This window comes from Canis lupus, chromosome 8 (assembly GCF_011100685.1).
Source record: "Canis lupus familiaris isolate Mischka breed German Shepherd chromosome 8, alternate assembly UU_Cfam_GSD_1.0, whole genome shotgun sequence".
In the NCBI taxonomy this organism is placed as follows: domain Eukaryota; kingdom Metazoa; phylum Chordata; class Mammalia; order Carnivora; family Canidae; genus Canis; species Canis lupus.
This window is the reverse complement of record NC_049229.1, coordinates 34,484,867-34,499,225: the sequence shown is the minus strand read 5'-3', so window position 1 is coordinate 34,499,225 and position 14,359 is coordinate 34,484,867.

Here is a 14,359-nt window from a genome sequence, read left to right as displayed (position 1 = left end):
TATAATCAGTAGGCTAGAGCTATGCAATTGATCCCCATTGCTGTGAAGGTGGAGAAGTCCAGAGGCTGAGAATATTTTCAAGCTAGCCTTTCTCAGGAAAGGCCTGATTTCAGAAGAGAAAGTTTGGCAGAACAAGTACAGCCTTTTGAAGTCATCCTTTGACTGTCCCACATGGGCCCAAGATGTGAAGGACAGAAAGAGATACTGGATTATGCTGGACCTCATGGTTTCTGAAGGCACATTCTATCAACTTTGTGAAATTGTAGTATTGTTCATTGCTATTATTTAGCACCCATAGAGTATTCTATTATTCTGGGGCATCTTGCCAATAATAATTAGTGACTTTTCTCATCACTCTGAACAGCATTATTAGCATCATTATTCTCTGAAATATACAAGAATATTATGAAAGCCGATGCCACAGCAGTCACTGGCAAAGCCAAAATTAAACTTATTTTCTGGCTCCTTGATTAATAGTTAGAAGTCTCATATAATATAGAATTTTCCTACTAGAAGTAAAGGATGCATTATTTATATGTAAGATAAATAAGTTGGTTGTGATTTTCTCTCTTCTCAAATAAAAATTACTGTGTATTCTTTTAATTAAATAATACAATTATACTGTCTGGGTTGCAATTAGTGTCTTCCTTCTCTTGCCTTCCTAGGAGGGCCTGGCCTCTGTTTTCATTTCTTCTGATTATTTGTGTCCATGGCTCTTACTGGCTTTCTTGTTAGTCATCTATTGCTGCATAACAAATTACTCCCATAATTTAGAAGCTTAAGACAACAAGCATTTATTATCTCACATAGTTTCTGAGGTTCAGGAATTTGAGAGTCATTTATCTGGGTGGTTCTGGCTCAAGATTTCTTTATGAGATTGCACCCAAGCTGTTACAGAGGCTGTGGTCATTGGTAATCTGATAGATTGACTAGGGCTTTGGCTGTTGGCCTCAGTTCCTTACTGGCTATTGGCAAATGATGTCAATCCTTGCCTTGTGGGCCTCTTCCTTGGGTGACTCATAACATGGCAACTGGCTTCCCCCACAATGAACGACCCAAGAAAAGAGCAAGATTGCAAGATAGCAACCAAAATGGAAACCACAGTCTTTAATGGCCTATTCTTGAAGTGACATAACATTGCTTCTATCATATTCTTTGAGTTACACAGAGCAACTCCAGAAAGGGAACCATATAAGGGCATGAACATTAAGCAGCAGGGATTGCTGGGGGTCATATTGGATGCTGCCACCACAGGTTTTTGTGTTGTTGTTTATGCGTGTATGTATGTATTTATTCTTATTTAAAGATTTTACTTATTTATTCATGAGAGACAGAGAGAGAGAGAGAGAGAGGCAGAGACACAAGCAGGCTCCATGCAGGGAGCCTGATGTGGGGACTTGATCCCGAGTCTCCAGGATCACAACCTGAGCTGAAGGCAGATGCTTAACCGCTGAGCCACCCAGGCGTCCCCTGTTTTTTTAATTAGAGAGAAAGAGGGAGAGGGACAGAGAATCTTAGGCAAGTTCCATGCCCAGCAGGGAGCCCAATACAGGGCTTGATTCCACAATCCTGAGATGGTGACCCGAGCCAAAATCAAGAGTCAAACCCTTAACTGACTTAGCTGCTCAGGTGCACCTACCATAGCTTTTAAAGAAAGTGTCATTTGTTTGTCTGTTTCTTTATCCAATGGTTTCTTCTTGTCTCAGTGGTAGTAAAGTCTTTCACATTCTTTCACAACCTAATCAGCAGCAGGATGATAGCCAAAGAAATTCATTTAAAGTACAATCTTCCAAAAATAACTCTTGTCTTAAAAATATTTTTTAATTTAAATTTTGATCCTTCTTAATTAGCTTCACTGGCCATAAAACTGTGGATCTGCCATGCTGACATCATTAGAATTTTTGGTACATTTTTCTTGAATTGGATTTCCAAGAGGAAATAGTAACTTTATTCCAATAGGAAAAGCCATTTGAGAGACTAGAATGGCAATGAAATATAGTAAGTAAGACTCCTTTCCTAAGTCATGCTGGCCTGTGTTCAAATCCTCATTCTGCCTATCTCCTAGCTATTTGACTTTGGATAAACTGAGCCTGAGAGTGTCAGTTTCCTTACCTACAAAATGGGCACATTCCGAGCTCTGTTGTCTGAAAACTAGGCAAGTGCTTAGCCAAGTGTGATCACAGTCAATAATACAGCTTCCATGTTTCAGCACAGTATACACAGGGCAAAAGGGTCTTTAGGAAGTTTTTTCCAACTTTATTGACCCCCCCTTCTCCTTTCATCTTGAATTTATTTAGTTCTTTTTGCTTTCTATATAAAGTAGATGTTTCTTAAGAGAGTCTTCATTTTTAATTTTCAAAGGCTGCAACCAGCAAGGGAAAGTAGTAGATGGGTATTTTATTTAATTTTTAAAATTAATTTCAAGAATCTGTCAGAGTCAGGCATTTTGAAACTGATGATTGTGGACTTTGAAGGTTGGTCCCTCACCTTTCCCCTACTCTGTGCCCTGTCTCCCAGAACTGAGTAAATATGTGACCTGAATTGAGGTGACAGTTTTCACGTGGAGAGCTAGCATACGGAGATCCCAGGAGAGGTGAGCGGCTGCAATGTAATAGGAGGCATCTATTTATTACCAACTACACTGATTCTCCCTGCTTAAGTCTTGAGCAAGGTCATTATTCTCAGACTGTGATGCTTGGGTGCACAGCAGGCCCAGCTGATTGTGCACGATCCATTAGTATTCGGCACGTTCCATCAGCTAAATTTGCCATTTCATTTAGAATGCTTCTGATTGCGTATTTTTTATATTCCTGGCCTCCTCAGAGAAATGCATGCCACTGTTAGTGATCTGACAGGCAGCATAGCACACAGCGATGCATTTGTCATCAAACTAAAGGGAAAAGTTATTAAAGCACTTGGCTGTCAACCATGGATTTGGTCAGAATCATTTAAGTTATAAAAGTACTTCTACATGCAAAGCCAAAAATAAATAAGTAAATCAAGGAAGAATTGTGGAGAGAAGGGAAAAAGATTTTAAGAAGTTAGAATTTGCCAGAGAGACTGACTTTCTTCTCTAATTATGTCCAAATAAAAGTTAAATAAACACAGACATTTTTTCAGGCTACAAAATCATTTTCTGGCCATTGAAATTGGTATTGACTCAAGGCACATTTGGCATCACCTTGTGAACCTCAGGAACTATATGTTTTAAAGTATGTACCTTTAAAAGATAATTAATATTTATATTTAATTATGCTCTTCTCAGCATTTCCTAGATGTGATAGGCCAGAAGACATCTGAATTGCTACCGCACAAGAGAAATAAATGAGGGGCATTGTTTTATGGGCTGTAAAAGGAATGTAAAATTTGTACTCCTATCAGCAGAGCTACTAAAAAATGGAAATTTATGATTTTGCCTCCCAGAAAAACCTCATTAAGCTCCTTGAAGAAATGGAAACCTCATGAGCAGTAATCAAAGCATATGAAGCCTCCTGAGTGGTTAACAGAACCCACTTCATCAGAGAATTCCACTGAGGGCAGAGTTGCCCAAGGACATGCTTCTTACCGAATGTATTATGAATTAAAATTCAGCTGCAGAGAGGAACTGAACTAGAAAGCTTGAACACCAGACTGGATCCATGAGAATATTTCCCAAGAACATATTGGCCTTTCATCATTGTCAAATCCCCAGGAACCATAGACAAGCAAGAGGCAGCTTGATGTGCCCCATTCAGGGCAAATCTGTGGATAGAACACTCCAGACAGGCAGTGGAAGGCACTACTGGAGGCCACAGCAGCTAGATATTACAGATCTTCAACACAAGGTAGTGTGATTTAGAACCACAGTCTGTGCACATGTCAGCTTGTACTAAGCATGCCTTCCTTGTTTCCATAAAGAGGATTGCTTGAATGTGAGCCTAGATGTTATTAGCCTGAGGAAGAAATATCCAACAGATGCTCCCTTTGAAATGTCTAGAAGAGAATCCTTCCTTGCCTCTGTTCGCTTGATAGTTGCCTCGGCATTCCTTGGCTTAGAGATGCACCACTCCAACCTTTCTTCTCTCCATGGTCACATGACTTCCTTCTCTCCATGTGTCTTTGTCTTGGTGTTTGCTTTTCTTATAAGGACACTGGTCACACTGAATTAGGGCCCACCCTAATAACCTCATCTGAACTTGATTACATCTGCTAAGACTCAATTTTCAAGTAAAGTCACATCACAGGTACCAGTGGTTAGGACACAGCATATCTTTTAGGACAACATTATTCAACCCACAACAGATCACTTTGGTTGAAGAGGCTGAAGCAATTCATTTAGATGAACAGGATGCAGACTATGAAGGAACTGGTTGCAGAAGACAAAGGATAAGATTGTTAGAAGAATGTGGCCAGTAGTGGTGGATTGATTAACACATCAAGTAAAATAAAAGCTAAGTATCCATTAGATTTAACAGCAGGGAGGTTTATGTCTGTAAAGTGATGAGGGCTGGACCATATGGTAATAGGTAACAGAGTGAGCAGCAAATGAGGGCATGAGGGCCATGAGTGTAGGTAAGTCTCTTAAGACATTTAGCCATGCAGAGATAAGAAGCAAGAAAGTTATTAGAGAAAACACTGATTCTATGCAGGGCTTTTGGTGTCAAGAATTTGGAAGCACATAACATTTACTGGTGCTTCTCTGTACTGAATAGCCACTGATTCATACACCTGCCATGGATGAAAACACTAGCACTTCCAAATTGGTGGCAAAGATTGTATTTGAGAGCATATTGCTCTCTGGTTATAATGGATGGGCAAGATGTGTGAAGAGGTGGTTTGAATTGGGAGGGGCTTGTTAAGCAGGCTGTAGTGAGACCATGCCTTCCTTCCTCTGTAAATTGTCATGAAAACTGACTCCTAGCGGCACGTTTGACAAAGTCCATGACACTTGGTTTGCATTAAGGGCCCAATAAACTCTTCCGCAATTTGCAAGTCACCTGTCTCTTTCCTTCACTACCTGTATCAGTCGGGGTCCTCCAGAGAGAACCAACAGGATATATATGTACATAAAAAAGATTTATTTTAAGAAATTGGCTCATAGGATTGTGGGGTTTGGCAAGTCCAAAATTTGTAGGACCAGTAGGCAGGCTGGGAACTCAGCTACTGAGCTGATGCTACAGTCTTGAAATAGAATTTTTTCTTCTCTGGAAAACCTTAGTTTTTCTTCTTAAAGCCTGCAACTGTTTGGACGAGTGAGACCCCACCCACATTATTGAGGGTACATGCCTTTTCTTATCGTCAACCGATCATAGATGTTAACCACATTCACAAATACCTTCACAGTGACATCAAGATTCATGTTGGATTGAACAACTAGACACCATAACCTAGCAAAGTTGATACGTGAAACTAACCATCATATCCTCCTCCTCCTCCTCCTCCTAAGGACATTTGAGAGGCTTCTGAAAAGGCATACCAGTTCTGTCCACAGCGATCAAACAAATGTCCATTTTATACTTAGAGGCTTGGATTAGACATTTAGGATTTTTTTTAAGATTTTATTTTTATTTATTTATTCATGACACACACACACACACACACACACACACACACACACAGGCAGAGACAGAAGCGGGCTCCATGCAGGGAGCCGGACGTGGGACTCGAGCCCAGGGTCTCCAGGATCACGCCCTGGGCTGAAGGCGGTGCTAAATGAATGAGACACCCGGGCTGCCCAACATTTAGGATTTTTATAGCAAAAATCTATTTGATAAATGGAGTTAGCAGCCACAAATAAAACTATTTAAGACAATTAGTTCACAGAATTATAAATGCTTACATTCTTTCTAAAAGCAAACTTTGAACTATGATGTGCTTTACTTATTCATGTTATGAAAAACCAGACCCAGCCTATGGCAATTAGCTCATTATCTTATAGTAACACTACCTATTACTATCTGGAGGTGTCATTAACCTCCTTTCACCTTAGAGGAGAATTTAATACAAGGCAACTCTGTCTCTCTCACCATTCAGTGGAGCATTTAATTATCAAAGGATCAAAAGCATCTTGTTAAAATGTTGCTGTGCGATGTGGACTCTGAGGGAATTATGAAGGACAATTTAGGTGTTATTTCCTGAAAGAAAAGGCTGTCAACAAAAAAATTAGAGCTCAGAAGATGACAGCTTCAGAACCATAACATGTCTATTTCTGTATGTCTATCACAGAAAATTCTATTAAGACAACTTACAATAGGAAAAGCATCCAAACAAAGCAGGAATGCTTCTCATCTACATGTGCTGAGCATTTGAAAGTGTCACCCAAGGTGCTGACTCCAGAATGCCATATACTGTTATTAGCCTTTCACATTTTAGTTCAGGTCATGTATCAAAAGATTGTTGTAGATGGTGAAACATCTACACACACACACACACACACACACACACACGGAGCTTCTCCAAACTCCTGCAATTATATGAGATTTAAGATCCTTCATTCCCTAATCATATTCCTTCCACTCAGAAATGATTTTATTACAGCTTCTCTTGAGATTTTTTTTTTGAAATTGAAATGACATAATATGCCAACAGAGAGATAGAAAACTCACAGTTGAATATACAAAGGTGTCATTTATAACTCATCTTTCCAAGACAAAACCAGCTCACTCACCCTCATATAAAATCTTGCCAGGTTTGTGCCAGGGCTAAAACAATGCAGACAGCTATTTAACATGAGTATTGGAAAGAAATCCTAGAGCCGCCTTTCCTATTTATATTTCTCATCTCTGACCTGCACATATGATTAAAAGATGTCACCCAATTACATTTCAATTTTTCTGCCAGCTGCATTCATTACAAAATTTCAGAAATGTGCTGGGAAGGATCATTTATTGAATGGATGTTAAATTGGCCATTAGAAATTGACAAGTACCCAGCAGCACATTTTGTTCTCTCTCAGAGATCATTTATTTCAAAATATTGTGTTTTTGATAAGTGGACTGTGTTTGGGACTTGAGTATATCATATAGAGTATAGTAATTCCTTCTTACAGTGATTTAAACGCTTTTATTACTATGTCTTATCAAGAAAAAAATGTGGGTTGTATTAGTGAAGGGGATTATTTTTTATTACATAAATATTTTATGATATCTATTTTCCATTTCTTGCCCTGACACTTTATTACTACCCACTCTTATTAATTCCATGCTTGATATAAATTAAATGTGAGATTTTGATGCATGTGGCTGGAGGGCCTTGAGGGCATAAATCCCTTCTCTAAAATTACAATTACTTAACTTCTCCTAGGATTAATATGCCTAACCACAGTCCCTGAGCTATCCAAGAAAGAGATAATTTGAAAACATAGCAGCAAGCTTCAGATGTGATAACTCATAACCTCCTTTTTATGCAGTTTGTGGGAACTCCAAGACAGAGTTCACCAGGAACCTTTTTCTAAAGAGCTTGTGAAATTGAATCCAGTCAAACTCTCCATTGTTCAGAGGCTGGTGCTCTTGTCTGGGGACCTCATTACTTGCTGGCACCTCTGTGTGAGGCTAGATTGGGCTTGGGAAGGTGGAGAAACTCACCCACACCATGGTTACCACTTGTTAGCAACTCGCAGGAAATGTGTGCATAGCAGCTGAAACATGCTCTGCCTTCCTCGGGGACTTATACAGGCTCTCCTCATCTCGGTTACCATCACAAAATTGATTAGGCTGTTGTTATTTTTGCAAGTTTCTCCCAAAAGAAAAAGGATAAACACAAGTAGAAATGCTTAAACTGACAGGATATGATTTGGAACAATGAGGATGACAGAGTAATAAGGTGAAGAGAAATAATACTGGAAAGATAGACTAGATCAGATATCAGAAAGACTGGAGGCTAAAAAGTGTGGATGTTTTTCCAGACCATAGTTCTTAAGTAGCTTACACTTTTTGAAAGAAAATAATTACATCAGTGTTAACTTATTTTATAAGATATAGATACATATGCATACATATATATACATATGCACACCCACATATATGCACTATACACATATGTAAAATATCTCTGTGAGTATATATATATAAAAAAATTCCCCAATCATGTGTCCACCTACAGTGGTTGGCTGAAGCTTTTGGTTAACCTTGCATAATCTTCATTCTGGGGTCCAGGCTGAAGAAGAAATCCCTTACTACAATATTGCTGGGCTCATGCCAGAAAGAAACAAGGGAGAGGGTCAGAAATGCAGTAGCTCTGAAAGCTTCCACTTGAAAATGGCACATTCACATCCATCCACATTTTATTTGGCTAATCAAGTGGTACAGCCAAGTCTAAAGTTAGGAGGTTGGGAAGTATAATTTTCCCACAAGAAGGGACCCTGTAGGGAGAACAGGAAATACTTTTGAAAAATAAGGGAATATCTATGTGAAATAGAAAACTAGCCCTAATCTCATTTTGTTTGTAGATTTCATGGGAATCAAAAGCCATAACAATTTCATTGGAAATATATAAAACCAATAGAGTTCAAATTAATATTTATTTATTGTGTAAAATGTCTTACTGAAACAAAAACACTATACACCATGAGAAAATTGCTACAAAGAGCTAAGGTCTTGTTTTGGTTTGGTTTTGTTATTGTTGCTCATGTTTGAGATTTAGTTAGGCCTGCCTGGTCTGCGATGGGACAAGTAGTAGCTACATTCTCCCCACTTTTCTCTACTGGAGCCATTGTACTGAAAACAATTTGCTGTTACAGCATTTGGCCTTCACATGGATCAAACTCATTACAGATTTAGTCCATTTCTGTTCATTTTCATTAATGTATGACATTTAAAGTCATACAACTTGGAGCCAAGAAGATCATAAAGATATCTTCAAATACAGACAGTGAAATTTTATGACAATGATAAGATAGTCATTTAGATGACCTGGAATATACTTATATTATTTTTAATGACTTTGTGATTGCTATTAAAACACAAAACTCAAAAAACTCCTAAACATGATCTCCCCCTTCCCACAAGAATGTCACCTCAGGGGTCTGGGGACACTGCTATATTGTGACAGGGAGCCAGTGAAGAATTTAATGTCATGTACTCTTAAAAATCAAATTTATTTCTGAGAAAGATCATGCCCTAGGAATCAGTGGGCACCAGTTTGGAGGCATGACAACCATTTAAGTAAGGAAAAGTAAAGGCCTGACCTTAAGGTGATATGAATAAAATTAAATGATAGAAACTAAATGATTAACATGCCAACAATGAAGTCTGGACAAGAAAACTGAAAAAACAGAGCTGAAGGGGCATAAAAGCTCACTTGACTTCTGGTACATAAAATTTCCATGCCAATCTCCCAAAACAAGAGAAACTCATCACTAATAAGTATGTGAGTATATGATTAATTGCAAAAATCGGAAAGAACACCGAACAGAGTTAAAAAAAAAAAAAGAATTGAGTTCCAGTTTCAGCTTTGCCCCTCTGTAGCTATGTCATTTTGGGGAAACAACAATCTGAGTTTAGAAAGAGAAGATTCATGAGCAGCACTGCCTATCTCACAAGTATTTTAGATAGCAATACACAATGCAACACATGAAAGCAGTTTTAAATTCAGTTCAACAAACACTTCTTAGGTATCGACAGCACTCAGGGAGGCACTTGGAAATTTGTCCAGTGCTGTACAAATATCAGTTATCATGTAAGTTTTCTTCCCTGTTCCTTGTGTTCCTGGAGCTTGGAAAACCCAATAATAAACTAACAGAATGGAAAATTTTGTATGGAACTCGTGTGAACAGGAGCCAGACACTCTTTTAGCATAATGAGGTACAGAACATAAGCTAGGAGAAAACTCTGATTCCCCTTTGAGTCTGCTCTTTCCTGTCCCATTCCACCCTTAGTGCCTGGGCTTCCGCTTGGCCCTGTCAAGCCCATAATAGAGAATGGCCACCCATGCCAGAGGCTGTGACACAGGAGGATGAATAAACTTCAAAGGAAGAGAACTGGCCCCAAGGCCAAGGGACTGAGCTGAGGAAGCAGAAAAGGAAAGAGGAAATATGTCAAAGGGGGTGCTTTCTGCTTCTGAGGGGAGCAGCCACCTACGGCATCTGAAAAGACCCTAAACAGAGCCCTGGACCTGCGGACAACAGATAGACAAGTCATTGGGAGCAGAGGCTCTGCACTAGTCAGATGGTCGCTGGAGCCAAAGAATGGCTTGCATGTCCTTTGGAGGCCTGTGTGTGCATTTCCTCAGCTGAGGCAAGGCTTAGCTCATTGCCTTCACATCTCCTCATCCCAATCACCAGCAGATGTCTGGATTCTGACAGGAGAAATGACCAGGAAGCAAGTAAGTCATGTGGGATCAGTCACTAGCTGGCCAGTCATTCTTCTGACCTTCTCATTCCCTCCCACCTAGACAAGGAACACAGTGTCAATCTCACACGATTATTTTATTTTATTTTATTTTATTTTTTCACACGATTATTTTAAATCCACCTCTCTGCTACAGCATGGTGGACTATCCTTCAGGAAAGTTCAGAAACTGCTAAACATTGACATAAGCAAAGAACAAAGAGCTTCTTGTGGGAAAGCAGGTCTTAGACTAGCATTATGATTTATCACTGTTTGATGAGTTTTATCTTCTATATTTTGATTCCTGACTTTCCTGCAGTTTTCTGAGACTTTTAAACTGAAAGTAAATGTGGGTTATTGGCTACTAAGCCTTGTTAAAGGAAGTATTAAAAGGAACTGTGGTTAAGCTACTGGTCTTCCATCTCACAGAGGGCAATTCAGCTACACACAAGGACACATTGTGGACTCCAAGTAAATCAGATTCAGCAACTTTTTAAAGGTGGATTTGAAATCTGCAATGGTAGCCAGGGAAGTAAAACATTGGAGAATACTGAGGCCAACTCAGAAATCATAATATTTATCAAAAACCTTAGGTCACCTTACCCTTCCTGTACAAAAGGTCATATAATATTATCCCTGAGCAAAAGAGAATGTTGTTCAATATCTGAAATGAAACACCAATAGGGTTATACGACTTTGAAGGACTTTCATAATTATTCTAACAACGCCATTTTCTTGGAACATTAAGACCATTCTTCCTTTTCTTAGATAGGCGACTTAAAGGACTAACTTCTTCATCAACACTTCCAAAGCCTTAAGACACTTCCCCAGATTGTGTAGGTTCCAGTTTATCACCCCAGAAACCTACAAGAACAAAGCTTCTAATTACTATCTGCACAGACCATAAGCACCTGTGATTTCAGAAATGCTTGATACCCCGTGAGGCAAGTAACTCCCAAATAGTTATTATCTCTTTTCTAAAAGAGAAGATTGGGTTAAGAGAAGTAGAATGTGTTGCCAAAAATAATTGAGCAGTTATTAAATGAGTTGTGAACAGATGTAGTTGTTATGGTTCCTAGACAGATATTTCATTTACTAGGAAAAAAATCACACCTCCAACATGGAACTACATTTAAAAAAAAAATTTAAAGATTTTATTTATTTCAGAGAGAGAGAGAGAGAGCAGATGGTTGAGGTGGGGGAGATGAGGAAGGGGGAGAAGCAGACTCCCTGAGGTAGGGCTCAATCCCAGGACCCTGGAATTATGACCTGAGCTGAAGGCAGACGCTTAACCAACTAAACCACCCAAGCATCCTTGGAACTATATTTTAAAAGATCAGATGCTACCATAGTGAATGGAGGTAATTCTAAGAGGTATCACTTTTAAAGTTGGAGGATTTTAAACAAATCAAAAATATTTTGGATTCTGAAAAGATACGAAAAAATCTAAATGAATCCAATAAATTTAGCTAATGTGAGACTGTTGACTAAATAATATGGCTCTCCCTATAATTTGTATGTATATTTGACTTTATACTATGTCCCCTGAAAATTTTTATAGATAAATTTTTTTTCTAATTTTATAAATCATGGTGTATTTTAAATAACCAAGGGAAACTCACTATGGAAAGAAGGAAGCCTGTGTAAATCTTTTGTACATCTATATTCTTTTTAGAATTTGAATCATCACTTTTTCATTTGGAGGCTTTATAGTCTCAGATTCAGTACATTTGTGTTTCCTGATAGTAGGGCTTGCCCAAAGTTTAAATTAATAGGAAAATATTATTTTGTAACAGTGCACATTTGGCAGATGCATGAGAGTAGAATATATTCATAAAAGGCTTTTATTTGTATTGTAGGCAGTGGTATGAGAGTAGCAATTGATACCAAGGCAACATTCTTTCTTCTCCTAAATAAAATCTCATAAACATATTTTTAGATCATACCCATCTGCTCCCATGGCCTTAAATTGTTAGGCATGTCTTATATGCATGGGTTGGCTCTCAGAGAGTTATCTTTTTCACAGATATCTGTCTAATTGGTAGCAGCTGTTAATCAAGCATATTGTCACAAATCCTGTAGTATAGCATTCATCCTAAAGGTTTGTGGGTTTTTTTACATTTTGAAGGGAAGCCATATGCCTTAGGCAACATGGAATGGAGTAGATTTCAAGTAATTATATTGAGTCAATATAATTTGGCCTGAAATATCTGATTTGAATGTTTATGTTGATCAAACTCCCTGGGAAACTGTCAGGCCTTATCAACACTTTGTGCTGTTCACACATAACCTTAAAGGAAATGTCCCATTAGCACTCTGGTTATGGGCCTTGGGAATAAAGAATTGAAAGGTAGCATGCTGTAAGCGGAAGCTTGGCTTCAGCAGACTGGGGTTTGAATCAACTTTCTATCATTAATTCTTTACTCAGCCTCCTTTCGGTGTCTAGATACATTATCATGTGCTAGATGCTGGGATACCAAGGAGAGTAAAGGCATAATCTGGCTTCAAGGGCTTCCTTCTACTGTGGGATGCTTCAATTACCAGGGCACAAGAAGATGATGCTGACAATCCAAGACATCCAAACCTATAGGCCCCTATATCCTCCAAGACGCCTACTCTAAAATATCTGAGATGGGGTTGAAACTATGTCAAGTTCATGAAGCCAAAATATCCACCGTGGGGTCTAGTGCCCAACTTCCAACAGGACATTGTCAGGATGAAACCCATTCATTGTTTTCCTCCCTGTTCTTATCAGTCGATGCCCAAAGCCTAAGCTTCTTGCTCCTTTAATTTATACTGTAGGCACTATTGTCATGATAAAACTTGTCCTTCTTTAGCCTCAAATTGATTACCTAACCTCACCCTCCCTGAGTTCTCTGAGTCCCCTCTCTGTTATCAGACTGGTTCCTACCACCTCAACCTCCTCTACAAGGACTTTCTCCACTTCCTTGCACTGAAAGCTGACTCACCTCAAGGATATCCCCTTTTATGTCATTTCCTCAGATGAGGCTCTCAGACACCAAGCACCTAGAGTCAGTTGTCTGCTTTTTGCTCCCCAATGCCTTAAACCTTTAAACTTTTTTTTTTAAATTTTTATTTATTTATGATAGTCACGGAGAGAGAGAGAGAGAGGCAGAGACACAGTCAGAGGGAGAAGCAGACTCCATGCACCGGGAGCCTGACGTGGGATTCGATTCCGGATCTCCAGGATCGCGACCTGGGCCAAAGGCAGGCGCTAAACCGCTGCGCCACCCAGGGATCCCAAACCTTTAAACTTTTAAACATCTTCAATCCCTGTGGCAGACTACATTTTCCAAAGGTGGCTATAGCAACCTTCCCCATTCCAGCTGGGTGAGCTTGCCTCATGGCTGGGAACTCCCTCATCCTCAGCAAATATACTAGTATCTGCCTCACCTTGTTTTCTTTCCTTCTACTCTGGAGTCCATTCTTGTATCCATTCTCTTCTCAATCCTGCATTTTAGGTTTACCCCCTCTAATAGACCCTTCCAAATGCCAGTGGTATTTAAATATTTTCATGTTTTTACAAACTTTAAAAAAAGGAGGTACTTGATTGTCCTACCTCAGAGATAGCCTCCATTTATAATCACGTTTGTCAAGAGTTGTTTATCCTTGTTTTTTCCATTTCCTCACTTCCTCCCCATTCCTAAGCCTGCCTCATCTGGTCCCATCAATTCACGAAAATAGCACTACTTAAGGAAAACATAGACCTCTGCAGTGCTCATTTTTGTGGATCTTTTTTAGTCTTTGTTATAAATGTTGCCAGAGGTAGGGATATAGTTTTAGGGGTGAAAAAAGAGATCAGTATTTTCAAGGAGAATTCTGAATATCAAGAGAGACAGGGGGAGGAAGAGGAGGAGAGAGAACACTGAGAACAGAACTTCAGAGAATGCTAAATCATGGACAGGATAAGAGAAAGCATTCTGAAGAAGAAGACTGACAAGGCATAGTCATGGGGTACCTGGGTGGCTCAGTGGTTGAGCGTCTGCCTTCTGCTCAGGTCATAGTCCCAGGGTCCTGGGATCGAGTTCTACATC